Source organism: Ambystoma mexicanum, chromosome 3q (genome assembly GCF_040938575.1).
Source record: "Ambystoma mexicanum isolate Mex_15411 chromosome 3q, UKY_AmexF1_1, whole genome shotgun sequence".
NCBI classification, from domain to species: Eukaryota; Metazoa; Chordata; class Amphibia; order Caudata; family Ambystomatidae; genus Ambystoma; species Ambystoma mexicanum.
Genome location: NC_090926.1, coordinates 882,428,433 through 882,448,295, shown reverse-complemented (window position 1 = coordinate 882,448,295; position 19,863 = coordinate 882,428,433). Strand labels below are relative to the sequence as shown.

Below are 19,863 nucleotides of genomic sequence, written 5' to 3'. Positions count from 1 at the left end.
TTCCTTGTGCCTGTTGTATGAAATGAGTGCCCCCATACCTGCTCTGCACAATGCTGGCCAGTCTCTTTCAATTTGTCACTTAGGACTGTGGTTCCCAAAAGGCCTAGCTGTAAAGAAGAAACGAGCAGTCCAAAATGGTGAGAGCCAGCGGGTATCTGCCATACCACGGAGCCACCCACCCACCCACACACACCCACACCCCCACCCCCACCCCCCACACACACACACACACACACACACACACACACACACACACAGGCAAACAAATTGGATTATGCAGCATAGATTAGTGCTTGAGAGCACGAAGGCTGGCCGCACTGCAAATCAGCAATCCAGGTGCTCTACGCAAAATGTAGTTTGCTTATCTTCAGCATAGCCGTGAGATGGCCTACATATCAAACAGGCCTACTAAGCTCTCCACCAAGCCCTAGCACAAACTGGAACATGGATTGTGATTGTAGAGACCACCATTACCTGAAGCCGGCGGCCCGTCATACAAGGTGGTGCATAAACCCCTCCTTTATGTGTTTGCTTGCCTCTAACAACTTTTACTTTACTTTAAATTATTTATCATGCGCAGCCATGGACGCTAAGGCATAAGGGCGCGGACAAGGAAGAACAAAAAACATGAAAGAACGGGTATCCTGCTTAGATAACTAAGAAGCTGTAAACCGGTCGAGCAGGGTAATTCAGGAGAACAGCCAGGTCTTCAGGCCTTTCTTAAAGGCCGTCAGAGAAGGCTGCCCTCTTAGTGTCGGCAGTAACCAGTTCCATGACTTAGGAGCCGCAGTGAAGAAGGCTCCATTTTTAGCCTTCTTCGTTCTGCAGCGTGGGAGAAACAATTATTTCTGATTGCTGGACCTTAGTGACCTGCCATTGACCTTCTCAATAATGTGGTCTTGCAGGTAAGAGGGCATTATGCCAAGTCTGCATTTAAAGGTGATCACCAGCAGTCTAAATCTGGCTCGAGCCTCCACTGGGAGCCAATGCAAGGAGAGTCTAGCAACTGAAATGTGATTGCGGCGGGATAAGCCGATGACCACTCTAACAGCTCCATTCTGTACCACTTGGAGTCGGCCTTGCAAAGACCGACCAAGAGGCTGCTACAATAATCGATCTTAGCCCCGATACTAGCTCTGGCTATAGCCATCGCATTTGTCTGGGAAATAAATGTTTAAGCTGCGATAGAAGTTTAACATAATGGACCCCGGCCGAAACAGTACTGTCCACATGAGCCCTCATGTTCAGCAGCGGATCCAAAACCACTCCCAAAAATGTTTAGTTTTTGTTGGGGGAGGATTTTCACCTGCCCTAAAATGAAGGAGTTGTAAGCAGGGTCCAGCGTGGCTAATGTCGGAGAATTGCCCATGATCAGCCCAGTTTTCCCTCTGTCTAGGGCTAGGTTATTACACCTCATCCAGTTGTCGATCAGAGAACAAATTCTATTGAGCTCCTGTTAATGGGGTGACACACTGGGTGTCGTCAGCGTAGTTCGAAAACATGACAACTTTCTGCACCAACAGGGAGAAGAAAGGGGCCATGAAGAGGTTATAGAGGAACGGCAAAGTACTCGCCTCCTGCGGCACCCCGAAAAGCACAGAGTTGGGTATGGCCTCTGCCTTCTCAAGATAACTCTGCTCTGCCTGTTTTCTAGGAAAGAGCTAATCCATAACACTGCGGAAGGAGAAGAATTAGCCAACTCTGCCATTCTAGCCACCAAGATAGAATGCTCGACCAAGCTGAACGCGGCAGACTGGTCCAGTGAAACTAGGAGGGAAGTAAGCCCTTTATACATACGTCCAAGAAGTCTGGACTTCAACTCCAACAAGGAGGTCTCAGTACCAAACACTTGTTCGAATCCCGACTGATAGCGACTGGGAATTGGTTCAGATGTTGCGACCCTAGCTAAGGTTTTAAAAAAAAAAAAAACAGCTCATTTGTTATGGGTTTACAGTTCAGTGGATTATTTGCTGCAAACATGATTTTGTCTAGATGGGTGTAACCCAGGCATGTTTAAGGTGATCCGGAAAATTTCACCCCAATAGCGGAAGAACAGGGAACGCCCTTGCATCTAGTGGCCTTCAATTGCTCAACCACAATCTTCATTTCCAACTCAGATATTGAATGGAAGTTGAATTGGGGGAGAATCAAGGTATTTCTAGTAGGGAGCTTATGGCCAGGCCCAAGGCTGATAAAGCTGCGTCTTCTTTTAGGGCTATGTCCTGTCTGATACCTAAGAGTTTGCTCTGCATTCCATTTTGAATTTGTTGGCACCAATTAGCGTCATATATTAATGAGGGCGCCTGCAGCTGGAGAATATTCTAGTGTTCTTTCAGAATTTTAAAAAGTTCTTTAATCTGCGAGTTTGCATTTTGGATTCTAGTATTATGGTAGTTTTTCTTTGCATCCACTATCGCAGATTAATACGTTTTAGCAGCTATTTTATAGGTTGACCGGAATGTAGGACTGGGGCTGGCTTTCCAGTGGTGGAACGATTCCATGGTCAGAGATTTATATTTTCAGAGCTCATTCGAAAACCATGGTTTACTTTTTTCCCCACTGAGATTTATTTGGGTCTCTGGAGGGCCAGAGTGTGAGAAATGTGGTCCAAGTTTGCTGTTGGACCGCAAGACATGTCTTGAAGGGGAAATGAATCCGCAAAGTTAATTGCGTGGTCAAGAAGGGGTTGGACTTTATCCAAGGTAAGATGTTTCAAATTGCGCACCAAAATGGTGCACGTCTTATTCTTTATTTTGGAAGGAAAGGCAACTGTGATGGAAAAATGCACAAAGACATGGTCGGACCATGGGTAGGGTATGATCTGGGTGTTTTCACATGTGACATTAGCCACTGAGACCCAGTCCAAAGTGTGGCCCAAAAGATGGGTAGGAACATGTGTTTGTTGTACGAATCCAAGATTGGAAATGAACTGTTCCAATTGCTCTGCTAGGGGGTCCTCCGCACAGACAAGCCAGTGATTAACATCAGCAAGGAGAATAAAACACAACTTGGGCTTTAGCAGGGGTAGTAGGTAATTAGAGAGAGGCACCATAAAATTAGCAGTCATCGAAGACGGACTGCATATCAAAAGTAGGTTCACCGTGGATTCCGCATTCATTCCCACTTTGACGTGTAAGGACTCGGTGCCTTCAATGATTTGTCCTCGTACTTCCCAAATGGACAAAACATTTTTAAACATAAACGCAACCCCGCCACCTCTGCCCTCTACTCTGTCCTGTCGTGACGTAACCCTCTGGAATGGCTACATTGAGGGATGGGCCAGAGGCGCCAGAGGACCAATTTTCAGTCAGGGCACATATGTCTAGGTTATTTTGTGTGATATAGTCTGAAACCTCATAGGCATGCTTAATCAGAGAGTGGGTGTTCAAGAGCATGCAACGTAGATTGGTGACTGGTAAAGGCGGTCGTGTGGGGGATACTTGAGGGGGGGGGGTCCCTCCTCTGCCAGAGAGGGAGGCGGGCACAAGTTCATCCAGGCTGGTTGAACAAGATCCAGGGACCCAGCTTGCCAAATGAGGGGACCTCAGAGCGTAGACGCAAGACGGAGTTATAGGCGAGAGATAAGTTCGTAAAAACATATGCAGAACATTTAAGACAAAAGAGCTGGGAAGTGAAGTAATAACATGAGGTTGGAGGGATTAAGGTAGTACTGCAATGAAAATTAAGGAGATGGAACAGTAGTTGTAGGAACAGTGGGGTTAGAACATTGACATAGGATAGCAAACTTAGTCAGCAAGATTTCTACAGATTTACCAATGTGATAAATGACGAAAACAATTGTGAAAATGGAGGCTGTTGGGTATAAGTTCACAGGTGAAATGGAGTGGTGCTCACTGGGGACTGGTTTGTGTGAGGACGAAAGCAAAATGCACAATGCATTACCAATAGGATGTATACGTAGAACCCAGGGGTACACACAGATCAGGTCCAGGGAGAATGGATTCAGCGTCGGAGAACCATATAGACGAAAATGTTAGTGAGGAGGGATCCAGTGCAAGGCTTGTGATGCTAGACAGCAAAGTTCGAATGGACCCGGGGTGTTTCGATAAGGTTCCAAATAAGATGAAGGCAAGTAAAGCGACGAGCATTAGTATGAAAGACAAAGGGGAGGAGTCTTAAGAAAGTTAGAGGTAGGAAGGGAGGATCTCTAAATGGTAGACAGGTAGGACAAAGGCGGTGGTGGGCAAAGGGATTCTCAAAAGGTCAGACGATATGAGCAGGTGCGCACACATCTTACCATGTAATCCGACCGTGTGGACATTACAAGTTGGCAGGCGTTAGGCATATGCAAGAACCGGGCAAGGACAGGGAAAAGACAGGGATGAGCCCTCTCTGCATTTGATGGTGGCTACAGCCAATCAGGCGGCAGGGACTGGGTAGGTGCCTCCAGGCAACGCGCTGTGTAACAGAGGAAAGAAGAAAGAAGGCACAGCGGACATCTTGGTGTGTCCTCTTCAGCTGCTACGGAGGATGGAAAAGCAGCTGTTGTGGTCTCATGGTGAACTTGGGGTAGAGGGTAGCTCCTTCTTAAAGGCAGCAACCAGGGAAAAGACAGGGCAATTGACATTACCAGGGGAAAGTAATTTGTTATTCTAATGTATTGTTTACTCCCATGTATTCCTCATAGTTGATATTCTCCCATAGCAGTGAGTTTCAGGAGGTGAGAAAGAAGAATTTTTATTCTTATTTAATTTTGGTTTATGCGGTTTAACACATTCTTTCCAAATCTGGATTCCCGGCCCAAAAGGGAATTTAAGCAGTAATATTTCGCAAATGTAAGCACAGAAGACCATGTGGCAGCATTGCAGATGTCTTGTAGCGGTACTTCTTTGGAGAGCTGAAGAAGTGGCTGCTCCTCTGGTCGAGTGGGCCCTTAGACCTTCGGGAACCTCTTCCCCAGCCAGGTTGTAACATTCAGATCTACAAAGTATGATCCACCAAGACAGCATTTGTTTAGTGACCGCTTGTCCCATTCTGTGGCCCGCATACCCAACAAATAGTTGGTTGTCTACTCTTATTTTAGAAACCCTGATGATGTAAAAGTTCACAGCTCTTCTAGGGTCATGTCTGTGTAATCTCTCCTCCTCTTTAGATGGAGGAGGGTAGAAGGCCGTTGTTAGGGAGAATTCTCTGTTTAGGCTGAATTTCCTAACCTAGTGAGTCCCCCAGCAGCTTTGCTGGATTTTTGGGGTTTATTTTTTTCTCCTGCCCAGAGTGTGAGACTCTTTTACACTCACTCTTGGGCATGATTTGAGTGTGTTTCTTTGACTCCAGATGTGTTTTATGGGCTATGGGGTCTTTTACTCCATAGGGCTTCATGTGTTTTTGTGATGTGTGTTACACAGCACCCTCAGTGCAGTAACACAGGGGTGTCATAGTGACCCCCCCCCCCAGTATAGACTCCATACCCTGGGACTGACTACTGTCTCCCAGGGTATGTAAAGTCACCATTGACTTTACTAGTCTTAAATTCTGAACAGAACCAGTACAAACCATCATATTGTGGACGTACTGGCTGGGGCAATTCGATTGCCCCGGGGTCTGTTAGTCGAGGGGGCACATCTCCGTCCCCCCTGATCGAGTTTTGGCTGGTGGCAGTGGATACTACTTTTTATATTCAACCGCAAATATTTTCCTATGGGATTTCCCATTGTTTTAGGCTACTATCCTTAATTATTTACAGTAGCCTCGAACATACTGCCGGTTTATTTAATTAATATTAATTCTCCGGTTGTTTTTTTTTGCCAAAACGTGATTCTAAAATGGCGTTTGTGTTCTCTTCTGTGACTCCAACCCAAGTCGAGCCCTTTGTTCCACTTTTTGGCAGGCTTCTCCACAGAAGCCCTCCAAAGTGGTGCCACTCTGTCTGGGGAACTTAGGAGGGGTGGAGGGGGATTTAGGCACCCTGGACTGAGTTGCCTAGGCAACTCAAGTCGCACTCCGTCCTGATTGGCCCAAGTGGAGAGCCAGCCGGCTCACTACTTAGCATGTTTGAGTGACAGCTAGGCTGAGTGAATGGGGGTTTTCTGCATAAAAGCAGGGCTTTGGGGACTGGAACTTCAGAAGTCGCCACAGGACCCAAGAATCCGACGAGGGAGAAGCTGAGCCGACCTGCCACAACACCACCACCGGTGGAGCCCTGCTGGACCGTCTCACCACTTTTCCCAACGACAGAGGAGATCTCCCGCCGGAGAGTCTTCTTCCTTTGACTGGTGGGGATAACCAGTTTTACCGTCTTTTCGCCTTCCTGACGTACCTCGTGGCCGCCTTGCCTGTGCCAAGCAACCTGGCAACCGGGATACCACGTTTTACCACGACCGCGAACAAAGGTACCACCTTTAACCGGAAAACTCTGCGGCTGGTTTCTTCCCTGGTAGTGCAACGACCTTCATCTTTCCTCCAAGTCAAGATCTTCTCTTCCCCTGGACGACGACCCGACTTGCACCCACTGCCAGGAACAACTGCCACCACTGGAGGATCCTTCCCACTTAAGGTACCGTGTCCCGCCCGGCTTCCCTTGCTACCGACTGTACGGGGTAGATTTAGCCCCCGGCTTTCGGACCTGGGTTAGCCTGGGACACCCTGGCTTAACTTTCCTAAAGCCTCTCTAAACTCTTTTTGAACCCTCTGCAAGACTTTCAAAGCCTAGTGTAATTGTGTGATCTTGGGCGCATTTGTGCTCTGCTCTCTCTAAGAGTGTGCCCAGCCTTTGGACTTTGGCTCACCAGTGACTTTTGCTCTTCTGCCTTGCTAACAGTGTTCCTGAATCTTAGAGTGGTGTACCTATCCATATTCTGTCTTTTTCCCTCCCTTTCCCACAAACTTATTGGAGTGCCATCTAGTTAAGCGCTCACCTCTGTATGAAAATAAGTGGTGTTTTACTGTGACTTATCTGATAAGGAAAAGGGGTGTATATATTACAATAGTAACTGTGTTTAGAATCTTTTACAATAAGAGTACTGGAGTGTTTCAAACAGTGTGTTTTTAAATAAATAATTATATACTTTGATACCAAAGCTCTGGTCAGTGTTTGCTTGTATTGGTGTGTCCGAGTGCCTATTGTGTATACTTTGCATACTGCCTAACTCTTCTTGAGGGAAGTCTGACTGCTCAGCTACAGCTACCAGGTAAATCTGGGTGGTACAGACTGCTACCAAGTGGGTTTACTGCCAACACCTGTAGTCTTAAATCTTTTGCAGTGTTCCCTAAGGGAACTGCACAGGTTTCTGCCTAACAGCCGGTAAGATAATCTTTTGTGTCAGGTGTAATTCTGACACTATTTCTGGCAGAAAAGAGGGATGAACCCTCAAAACGAGCTTTTCCTTCTGAAAGACTGAATGGTTGTTTTGAGCAGAAGGCCTGAAGCTCACTGACTCTGCAAGCAGACGTAATGGCTGCAATGGCTGTTAAGAATACCGTTTTTAAAGACAACATCCTAAGTGGATAAGAATGTAATGGTTCAAATGGAGAACCCATCAGGAAGCTTAAAACAAGGTTAAGATCCCAGACCAGAACAATAAAAAGGAACCGGTGGGAAGATGTTGGTCAATCCTTTCAGAAATTGGATGACTATAGGAACCTTGAAGTAGGAACCGTGTTCCAGAAAGCCCTTGAACATGGACAGCACTGCCAGTTAGCCTTTAACTGTAGCAACCTGTAGCCCCTGATGGGTTAAATGTAGTAGAAAAGACAAAACAGATGGTGTGTCACAAGTAAAGGGATCAATTCCTTTATCTCTACACCAGCTGCAAAATGTGTTCCAACTGCAGCAGGAAAAATATTTTGTTGCTGGCCTTCTGGCCGAAAGCAACACCTCCATGACATCTTTGTACCTCAACCTCTCAAACCATGCATGCAGATGGAGGGTCCTGATCTCGGCATGAAGGCGGCGACCCCCCCCAGCTCTTGTGAGAGAAGATAGTGTATTTGTGGAAGATGAATTCGAGGGCGATTGGACATTTCCAGAAGTTCCGGGTACCACATCCTCTTGGCCCAGTCCGGTGCAATCAGGATCATGGATTTCCGAAATGTTCTTAGCCTCCCGAGAACATGAGGAATGACTGGCATTGGCGAAAACAGGTACAGAAGCGGAAATTCCCAGTCCACATGTCCCCTAGAGCTCCTCTGCGGGAAAAATTCCCTGGAACAGAACTGTTTGCACTTCCGGTTGCACACAGATCCACTTGTGGGGTTCACCAAGTGGTGAAGATCTCTTGAAGGACTTCCTGAGCTACCTCCAACTCATGGGAGAGTCTGCTCTGCCTTCTCAGAGCGTCTGCCGCCGTGTTTTTCTTCAGTTAGATGAACTGACGACAGAGATTCCTTCAGAGTGCCCAAAACCAAAGATGCATTGCCTCTCTGCACGGAGGCAGTGACTCCACACCTCTCATGTTGAGGTAATTCATGGCCACTGTGTTGTCCGTTATTATCAGGACACTCTTTCCTCATACAGAGGGCAGGATGGCCATCAGCGCTAGTCTGATTGCCCTCAGCTCCAAAAGGCTGAAATGTAGTTTGGACTCTGACGGAGACCAGTGTGTGCTGAATGTTAGATCGTTGGTATGACCTCCCCATCCTGATAGGGAGGTGTCTGTAACCACTGTAATGTCCGGCCATGGTTGCCAAAAGGGTTCTCCCTTCAACACATTCTCCTTGATGGACCACCACAGGAGATCCTGCGTGACCCTGTTCAGGATCCGTACCAGATCCATCATCCTGCCGTAGAACTGGGACCACAGTCCTGAGGGCCCACTGAAGAGACCTCATTCTCGGACGGGCATCTGGCACCAGAAAAATGCAGGATGCCATGAGACAGAGCAATCTCAGAAAATCGAAGGCCGGAAGACTTGAGGCACTTTGAGATTTGTTTACCATCTGTGCTATGTGGATAGCCCTCACCTCGGGTGGCAAAACTTTTCCAGAGGAAGAGTACAGGACTGCTCCAGTGAATTGCAGCTTCTGGGAAGGGGTCATGTAGGATATCTTGAAGTTGAGGGAGAAGCCCAGCTTGTGGAGAGAATGACAGGTGCTGTTCAGATATTCCAGAACCTCTTTGGGTGAACCAGATCTCATCAGCCAATCGTCCAGGTAGGGGTAGATGTGAATCCACCCCTCCGTAGATTCACTGCCACTACCGCCATCAGATTGGTGAAAAACCTCGGGCGGAGGTCAGCCCGAATGGCATTACCCGTAACTGATAGTGAGAACTGCCATCAGAGAATTTCAGGTATTTTCTGTGCTTGAGATGAATCGGCACATGAAAATAAGCATCCTGAAGATCCAATCCTGCAGCTGAAGGTCCTGGATGATCTGCAAGAGTGAATATCTTGAACTTGTCCTTCCTGAGGAACTTGTTCAAGCATCTGAAGTCCAAGATGGGTCACAACCCTCTGTCCTTTTTCGGGATTTGAAACTAAGGAGAGTACCAGCCTCGATTTCTTTCCGCTACAGGTACCTGTTCAATTGCTCCCTTCTCCAACAGTGTCTGAACGTCCTGTAGGCGGAGTGGATCTGGTACTTTCAAGGACTGGCCTCCTCGGGGACAGTGTAGTGGTATCTTTAGAAAAGGGAGGCAGTAACCATGGACAACTGTTTGAAGTGCCCAAGCATCCGTTGTAATACTTCGCTATTCTTTCAGATGCTGGGATAATCTGCCTCCCACCACTGTCGAATGATTTACAATTTCAAAGTGGTTTTGCGGCACCGGTTGGTGCAGAAGCAGAGGCAGCGTATACTGCTGAAGCTCCTCTGCCTGTACGTCCTCTACCGCCTTGAGGTTGACTTCTCTGTCCCCTCTGGCTAAATTGACCTCTTCCTCTGCTAACTGAGGAATAGTAACGAAATTAACAATTTCTCCATCTCTGAGCAGAAGATGGAGCTGTTCGACCTTGTGGCTGCCTAATGGCCTGACTCAAAGATTTTGCTGCTGCCTTAGACAACTGCAACTTTTCAAGACTTTCGTCTGCTTTAGATCCAAACAAGTAAGAGTCTTTAAAAACGGCACATCCAATAATCTGGATTGCACGTCAGAAGCAAACCCTGATTTACGAAGCCAGGCAAATCGGGTATGCAGTGTACCAGCAGCCATGGAACAGCTAATACAATCTGCAGTGTCCAGCCCGGACTTCAATAATTGGCACATAGAATCTTTACCATCCTGAATAGTGTTCATAAAGCCATCCCTTTCTTCAGCCTCTGTGTTTAGATGCCATGGCTATCGCCTCCCACAAAGTATAGGTGAATTACGCTATAACACAAGTTGCATTTGTTGCTTTCAGTGCCATACTCCCTGCAGAGAAAACTTTCTTTCGCATGGCATCGAGCCTTTTTATCCTCCCTGTCCTGAGGGACTGTGGGATAGACTGCTCCCTTAAATGCAGCAGTAGCTGCTTGCACAACAAAGCTTTGTGGACTCAGATGTTTAGAAAGAAACTCTGGATCCACTGATGAAGGCCTGTACTTTGGTATGACGTCCTTTTATCAACACCCGTTTTTACGGCGGGTGTTCTTCTGTGGAATTTTTGGCAACAAAAAAAACTTTTCTAAATGTTATTTTGGGTGTGGGAAAGGCAAGGTAAACGGTTGAGGGGTGAGGAATAATAAAAATATGGAGGGCGGTGGGTGGTGGGTTTCAGCAAAAATTCAGCAGAAGACCACACGTCGCAAAAAAGATGAAATGACATAGAACCTGTATTTTTTGTGAAATCCTTGTGAATCACAGAGATGGTCTCTGGATTTTTCCAAAATATCGGTTAGGTCATCTTGTTCATATTCAACAGATCTACCCAATCCAAGGTATTCAATAACCTGTGCCATTATTGATCTATAAGGAGCATCTGCATGACCTGAACCTTCAATAGTGCCAAAATTAACCTCTGGAATAACAGGAGTGCCGTATTATCTAGGGGTTTCTTCCTCTACCTCTTCCTCATGAACAGAGGCCATGGACTTAAAGTATTTTTCCCTGAGGTTTAAAAACCTTTGACAGGCTTTCAAAAGGCCTCGAGGGCTTCGACCCTGACTGTTTCTGCATCGATAGACTCGACTTGACGCCTTTCATATCGACGAATGGGTCGAAGGAGCATCCCTTCGAGGCAATGAGAGGCGCATGAGATGCCTTAGAGTGCTTCGAAGTCTTCGACCTACGGCCCGGGCCCTATGGCGCAGGGTTAGCGGTTTTCAAAGACGACACCCTGTCGGCCTTTCGCGCGATGGGGTCAGGATTCTCTAACAACTTCAACAAAGGGGCTGGCTTTGCCGCCTTCTCAAACAGCTTTAACATCTGCCACCTGTACTTTACCAGTTCCACTTGACCAGCCCCCTTTTTAGGAAATCTTACCGTTTCCCCTTAGGCGAGGAATCCGTAGAGGATGATCTGGCACGATGACTCATTTTCTTCAATCTCCTCAAAGATGACGAAGAGGACCACTGAGATCTCAAATGCTTCAAATATTTACAGTGCCTCTTGGCCCAGTGCAGAGAGCTCCCTCTTGAGCTTTTATGTTCAGACAAAATTTTTGTGGAGGTCACCTAAGACCAACTCTGGGATGGTTTTCCCAAAGTAAGTTTTCCCTTCCTTTCCTTTAACGCTTTTCAAGACAGACTGGCATGAGCCACAATCTTCGACGATGTGGCCCACTCCCAGGCCCCAGAGACATGTTCGATGAGGATCAGTTATGGACATCTTAGACGAACACTCGGCACATTTCTTGAAGCCCATTTTCAGGGTATGAGTAGAAATTTTTGTAACAAACATGTAACTATCCAGTAAATAACATGCTGAGGCGAAGAACCGTTTCAAGCAGCTGAACGGAAAAACAGAACTGAGGCAACGGACGCAGTGCGTGCCATATATACCAACGTCGACGTTATACTCGAGGATGACAGAGGCTCTCAAGGGAGACAAGGTCAAGGACAACGCATAGCGCCCTCCGTCGAAAAAAGTTTCCAAGCTGCAAGCAGGATATCGGAGTATATCAAAGATGAAGAATACGTGGGAGGACACAATCCATTTGAATATAGAGGTTGCAAGAAGAGATCAAAATCCTACCCTCCTTCTACCAACAGTTCTGCACACCCTCTCATTGTAAAGTATTTCCCTGATCTTGAGCTAGGTTTGCACAAAAAACGACGAATTAAAACAAATCTCGAAGAGAGAGACGAGCCTGACGTGTAACTCAGGAAAGCCTGGGAGGAGTGGAACGACTCGCATTGGGAAAAATGTTGAGGTGGCGAAGAGGAAGCACCAGAGAAGTGAGAAAAGGGAATGGAGGATGTCCCCTCATTGCAAGGCATCAAGGAGGGGAGTAAAACTCAGCTGGAGGATGTTAGAGCCAGGTCCCAAAGAGGGATAGAAATATCCCATGGAGCCAATCTCTGCAGCAACCAACTTTACCAAGCTCTAACTGTGATCTGTGGGCCTTGGCACTGCCACAGTTGGTGCCCTGTTACTCCTTTTTGCACAAATGAGTGTGTACCAATTACAGTGTGAAATCAGTCAAAACTGTATCCCATTTTGCCTGAGAAAATGAAATCAAGAAAGCGGGAACTAACAAAGTTACTCACCGTAGTGACTACCTTACTCCTAGTCCATAGTCCCCTTTCCTCCATAGTTGTGGGACATTCTGTTCTTCGGGACGGGACTGGAGGACTTTTGATAAAAAGCCTCATAAATTGAAAATGTCTGTCCTATTTTTATGCGGGGCACCGCACGTGGCTGTGACCCTGCCCACCTGATCTCCACCCCGTGCATCGCCCTTCAGTCCTTTTCCATCGACATGTCTGCGACCATTTAAACAATAATAGAGGTTACTTATTAGAGGGGATGGCGGGCGGGCGTATGGAGGAAAGGGGACTATGGACTAGGAGTAAGGTAGTCACCTGGATACCATTCTCGGAGCAGGTTAGGATTAACCAGGGGGAAGGACACCAGCTTGTGTGCGTGAAGAACAGCTACTCGAACTGAAGTGACTCAATTTTGTCAGCGTTTTCCGACGATCCCGTACAGTGCAGGAGTCCCCCCCACCCCCGACGTCCTCCCTCTTGTCCCCACGACTGAGGCTCAGGAACAGTGAGATCTGCAGGAACTGCCAGCAACCAACATCTTCAGCTCCATCCTTCACTTCATACTAAGGTACTGTGCCAACCCGATTTAGAGAACGCCTCTCTCGCAGTGAAAGTTTGTGAAACTTTCCCAATTTACAGGCCTAATCAGCTTGTGACCCAACAAATGATTCTTTTTCGTACCAACTACTTTTGAGATCTTTTGCAAAGACTTTACCATTTACTTCAAAGACTGCCCTTTCCTATCCAAGACACTAGTCCATGAGTTTGGCCTAGGCCTATTGAACTTGGATAATGTGCATATTGTCCTCTGACAAATTAAACTAATGATCTGAATTCAGGCACCAGGCCGCCAAGCTGAACGATTGTGGGGAGGGGTGCCACATCTGATGATTGCACTAGTGAAGCAGTTTGGGAAACAATGGCAAACTGATCGGATGAAGAATCAACAGATGCTAAAGTTCCTAGAACCAGAACCTGGCTGGCCACCAAGAAGCTATAAACGGGAGAGAGCAATTTGATGTATTCCCGAGCTTGCAGAGTGACCGATGAATGAGAGGCAGTGGCGGGACAGCATAGGCCTTCATGTTGTGCCATGGAATCTCAAAAGCGTCCCCTAGGGAGGAGGCCCCGGACCATTCCTGGAAGCATAAAGAGGAAGTTTCATGTTTGTAAAAGTTACAAGAAGGTCCACTTCTGAAGTGCCACATTGGTGAAAAATGGAGGATAGAACCCTCTGTGTTCAGTCCCCACTCGTAGCTGGCTACTGTCAGGCAGTTGAGAGAGTCTGCAATTATAGTGATGTGACCCGGAATGTGTACAGCCAGCAGCCAAATGTCGTGCTGAATGGCCCATTCCCAAATCTGAATGGCAAGGTCCACAACGGGAGGCGACTTGGCGCCACCCTGCTTGTTGATATAAAACATCGCCACAGAGTTGTCCGTGCGGATACGTACCACCTTGGTCGCAATGGACGGTTGAAAAGATTTTAGCGCAAGAAAAACAGCCGGGTGTTCCAGATAATTGATATGAAACTGCCTGTCCTGAAGTGTCCATAGATCAAAAACCTGGAGAGGATCCAGCGTTGCGCCCCACCCAAGAAGGGAGGAGTCCATAGTAATCGTCACTTGTGGGCAGGGCTCCTGAAAGGAGGCCCCCACTGAAAGATTGCTGGTAGAGCACCACCATAGTAGATCCGTCGTCATGCAGAATGGAACTGAGATCATCTTGGAATCCAAGTCCGAAGCCTGAGACCAAGAGCTCCGAAGAGTCAAGCTGAGTCTGCCTCATTTTCAGACGTGCATTTTCAGACGTGCAAGAGAAAGAGCAAGCACACAAGAAGCCATGAGGTGCAGAAGTCTCTGAAACCACCAAACCATCATGTGCACCGAGTTGGCACGTGGTGGATAGATCTGCAATCCTGTCCGCTGTTAGGAACACCCTGGAACTGATCGTATTCCAACGGAAACCCAGGAAAATCAGGTCTTGGGAGACTGTTATGGAAGATTTCCACCAGTTCACTGACAGCCCAAGGTGGAACAGGAGCTGGAGGAGAGATTGGAGTGTGTTCAATGCCGCCTGTGGACAAGGGCTGCGTAGGAGCCACTCGTCCAAATAAGGATATACATGAACACCCTATAGGCGGAGGAAAGCTGCGATGCCCGACATCTTCGTAAAGACATGCAGCGCCGAGCTGAGACCAAAAGGGAGCACACGGAACTGTAAGTGCTCCCCCTCCTGCAGACATTTCCGATGCGGTTTCCATATCAGGATATCCATGTAAGCGTCCTGAAGGTCCACTACACTGAGCCAATCGCCCTTTCGAAGAGAGGACTTCATTTGACAAGGCGTGATCCTCTTGAATTTCTCTTGGGGAAGAGAAAGGTTAAAATGGGAAAGGGTGAGGATAGTGTGCAGGCCTGCCTGGTTGGGTTTGGGCACTAAACAGACAGGAGTAGAAACCCTCCCCTTGCTCCCCTAGGGGAACAGGTTCCACCACTCTGAGGTCTAGAAAATTCTGTACGTCGGCTATGAGCGAGGGCGACCTGATCTGTGGAAAAGGAGGGTTGAAGGGTGGGGTCGAGGGTAGGGGGGGGGGGGGGGGGGGGGGGTTTGGTGGGTGGGGAGGTGAGCGGACGCCTGCCCGAGCGATGGACAAAACCCACCAGTCGTCGGTGATGGTCTGCCACACCTCCAGAGGAGATGAGATTCGCCCTCCCACAGGAGTCTCGTGCGGCTGACAAAAAATATCATTTGGCTGATTTGTCGGCAGGGAGACTACCTGCGCCTGGAGAGGAGGCTGACGTCCGAGAGAGAAGCCACCCACCTTGCTGTTGCTTTCGGCAGGTGCCACCAACCAGAGTTTAAGTTTGGCGCGCACAGGGTCCTGAAACCCGCTGAACCCAGAGAAGGATCGAGTCCGAGACCCTGACCTTTGTGTATAAGGGGCCTTAGCCGGCACCTTCGCCAGGACCGACAAAGTTTTGGCGGTTTGGGTACTCGCCTTAGTCTTTTCGAGTTTCTCATCCATAACAGAATGAAACAATTCCTTGCCGTCAAAAGGAAGGTCCAGACCTTTGTCTTGCACCTCCTTCAAAAAACTTCATCGCATGGAGCCACGCCTGTCTGGAGATGTCAATCCCCACTATGAGGCCTCGAGCTGAGGCATCTCTGGTGTGCTGAAGCTTCCAGCAGATCCTGTGTCAAGACTCTGGCGTCTGTCAAACCGGTTTTAAAGCCATCTAGCCTATCCATAGGAATACACTCCTATGGAATACACTCCTGGAAATCGGCCAACTCTTCCCACAACCTCAGATTGGCTGCTGCCAGTAGGAGCTTGGTGTTCGCTTGACGAAGTTAGAGTGCCGATGTTACACTTCAGGCTTCCCCGCGTGCCTCCTTGCAGGGTATGACTTCTTTACAAGCTATGGACCAGATACAGGCTACCATGGCATCTGTACAAACTTCGACGGACTCCGGGTCAGCTGACACGTCTTGTACGTGGAAGCGGTACGGCAAGACATGCCCCTCTTACGAATATTAAACCACTGTCTGCCAAGGGGCTCGTTGCTGCTAATTAGGGTTACAAACTACACGCGGTTTCGTCCATTTCCTCTTCGTGTCTTCCTACACGATTCCTCATCTGAACTCCTGGTTTTGACCTTTGCCTGACTACTGGATTGTCTCGTCTCCTCCTTCATTCATGCTCGTCTGGTTGTTTGACTCGGAAAGTTACTGGATCCGGCTCCCTTCTGTCTCTTGCGGTACTTCATTCCTGGTTGCCGCTTCTGCACTCGGAACCAATTTGCTGTCTACTATCCGGATCTTTTCTTCAGCTACTAAGGATACATGTGTGCTCAGGTACATACTTAATTGGCTATTTCCATCTCTGCAACTGTATATCTCCAAGACTTGTTTGGATATTTGTCTTCGGTTGGATTCTGGGACATTGAGTGACTCATGTGAGATTGTCCTTAAGTGCATATAAACGCTTTCCTGAAACTGCACCTGCACCAACGCTTTCCTGAAACTGCACCAACCCGCCACTAGTGCGACCCTCGTGCCGTCCGGGGTTACTTCCCTGTACTAACATTCCTGTTTGTTATTTTCTCCTGTCGTCTTCTGTTTCCTGGATTCCTTTCCTCAATATATCCTTATTCAGGTTAGTTGTTATCAATTCTATATATAGTTGGGACCGATATTGAATTAGACCATGTCCACTCATTTTGTGTTATTCCTTGTAGATCCACCCCGGGGAAGCTCCACTCCAATATCTATCTAGGTAGTTGCCCATTTAATTCAACTGTTCTAATCATTTGCATTAACCTCAACACTGTCTAATATCTTTGTATTCCTTTGCAGCATTGGTACTGGCGGTGTGTGTTCTCCCCTCTCTTTTATTCAATTGACACCTCTGTCTGTCCCAACTGAAACAGCAGAGAGGTACATTGTGGAAAAGAGCCCCTCTTTGAGGAAGCCCGAGTCCTGTACTCAGGGGAGCTGGGATGGAAGGCTGAATATTGATTCTTGTACCACCATCATCTCCAAGGTTACTTCTCTGCATCTTCGGCCTATTTCAGAGTGATGAGTAACAGCCGAATTGGCAAAGACTTTCTTGCCCAAGGAGTCAAAAATTTTGTCTTCTTTGGACAGTATTTGAGCCGCAGCCGTTGAAGATGCAGAGGCCGGTTAAGACCGGCTTCCACCGTTGAGGAAGGGAGCGGACAAGACGAGAAGGCTATCCCCTCAGAGGTGTGAAGCCTGTATTGAGCGTCAATTCTTTTATTGATGTGTAGCCCAGTGTGGGGCTTATTCCAGACTTTACGGAGTTCAGCAAAAACATCCTTCTGGAGGAACAGGCCAGTGCGCTCTTGAGGTGACAGGCTAAATGCTCCCGAAAGCACCCCCTCCTGCAGAGTGGGGGCCTCAGGTACTGGAATATCAAGGAGGGCCATCGTATCCGGGACCCGGTCATGGAATGCTCTCACAGAGTGGGGCTACTCATCGCTATCCTTATCCGTTTGAGGGTCTTCCGGTGACGTGGAAACGGACACTTGGTCCGCCACATGCACCGCCTCAGGTTTTAAAGTGCTATCCCGCTCTGTGGCATCTTCTCTATAGGGGACAACAGAGGCAGAAGAGGAAGAGGCAGAGGTGGGCCAAGAGGAAGAGGTGGAACCACCATCTGATGTATAGGAACAGCCGGGGCGGAAGGTGGAACAGGAGGTTCAGGGTACATTTCCTTGAAAAGACCCTTAAAATATTCCTTAATGGGGTCAGAGTAGATGAGCATCTGAAACTTCCCAAAAAACGCATCCTCAGAAGAAGGTTTTGCCATTGGCGCAAGCAGAGGCTGCTCATAAGGGGCATATCCCCAAGAGCGCAAGGAGGATGATTGCCAGGAAGGCTCACCACCGGCCGGGTCTACATAAAACAGCGGTGCAGAAGCAGGAGGAAGCGAGACTGTATGAGGCAGTGGTGCCTGAGCTCGCCAGTCACAAGAGCAGAACAGGTTTTTGTTATTCAAAAGGCTTGGAAATGGCTGCTCAGCCCCAACAGGAATGCTCCCACCACCAGACGTCATGAACGTAGGTGTAAGGGAGGTGTCCAAAATGGCCCCAGGGACCAAGGTGGTTGCGCCGTCATTTTGTTGACACCCAAAGAGAACTGCGTCACATGTGTAGATGAGGCAATTGTCTCCTCTGTCGAAACAGGGGACTTAAGCAACACCTTAGCCTTGACACAAGGATCCTCGGCAGAGCCGGTACTGAGAGGTCTCGGATGTTTACTAGACATTTTAGAGTTCGCCCCAAAATTAGCCTCCAGAGGAGGAACCTCGGGCAAGCCGGTAGTGTGGGAGTTATGGTCCGTGACCGCCCCTTGACCCCCTCGACAGAACCGGTATCACCGTGACCCTGAGTGCGGGAATGTTGAGGAATCCAAGTGTTACGCTCACCTGGTATCCACGGGGACGCTACCCAGCCGTGGGGACTCTGGTATCCTCTGCGGTTCCCAGGTGTGACCAGCGGGGGAGTTCTGCCTGGAATACAGGTGGGCAAATGTTCAAGACTGGCCAACTGGGGTAGACAGCCCCCCACCACCCCGTATGCCTGCAGCCCTTCTGGGCTTCACCTTGTTGTTAATTCAGGTGTGCTCTCTGTCCTGCCTTCTTGGCAGGGGCACGTTTTTCTTTGTGGGCGAATGCGATCTAGTTACTTCACTGATTCCGGCCCGCTTAGAGTCTTTCAGGTAGGTCTTATTGCTGTTGTATATTGTTATTCTTGCATGCCTTTCTTGGTTTAATAAATGTCTCTTTCTTTTCCTTAGGTGTGCGGAAGTCCAGTGTGATGCATTGGCAGAATTTGGTCTCGCCGGTAAATGATGGCGTGTAAAGAGCGCTATGATGCGGTAAGTAGGCGCTATGCGCAGCGCTATGATGCCTTGCCTTTGCTAACCTGTTGTCTTTTCTTTCCCATAGGTCGCGGTGCTCACCCAGTGTGAGGAATTCCGAGGCGATGCTGGTTGAGGGGCGACCTGCGAGGTAAGCTTTTCGGCACAGTTCGTCAAGTTGTAAAGTTTCTCATATCTTGTTTCTTCCTTTTTTGCAGATCAGTCGCAGGAGCTGTGGGCAGCCAACAATGACAATTACAGGTAAGCTGCTGCTGCTAATGATGTCCTTTTGTCTCCTTACAGATGCTGTTCTTCCGAGGTTCGCAGGTACAGCTGAACACGATGAGCATCACGTTGCAGGATTGCAAAGTAACGTGAAGCGTGTTATCCAAGTCGGGTGTGGTTTAAATAGCTTCAAGAAAGTAGTCCAGGTAAAGTAGTTCCTAGGCTACCACACCCAAAACACTATACCGCATAGCTTGGTTCCAAGGAACCAAGCTATGTGGATGCCTCCATGTTGGCTGACACTTAAAAGTAGTTCCCTAAACACAAGTCTTTATTAAGTATGAGACTGGCGCCAACGCCAGGACCGGCCCCAAAAGGGCCTAGGCAATGGATGCCTAGGTTTATTGGAGACCCGAGCCAAGACCCCTCCTGGCCCATGGGCTTGCCAGAGGGGTTTCTGGATGTGAGTCGTGACAACAAGACCTTCAAAGCCGCTCTCTCGGGTCTGTCGATAGTGACCTTAGCCTCAAGATGAGGAACCTCTGGTTTCACCCCGGTACTAAAAGCTCACTCAAGAGGGACCTCAAGCTGTAGCTCAATATGAAAAACTCCAGAAACAGAGACCTCAGAGCGAACCTCGGTATCCAGAGGCGCAGATGAACTGGG

At 48.2% G+C, this 19,863-nt stretch overlaps 1 protein-coding gene across 3 annotated transcripts in view; it reads right to left on the bottom strand.

The window, feature by feature from the left end:
- Nucleotides 1–19,863, bottom strand: part of CEP95 (centrosomal protein 95) — a 1,206,983-nt gene that overhangs the window by 613,514 nt on the left and 573,606 nt on the right. The gene's annotated exons all lie outside the window — the stretch shown is intronic.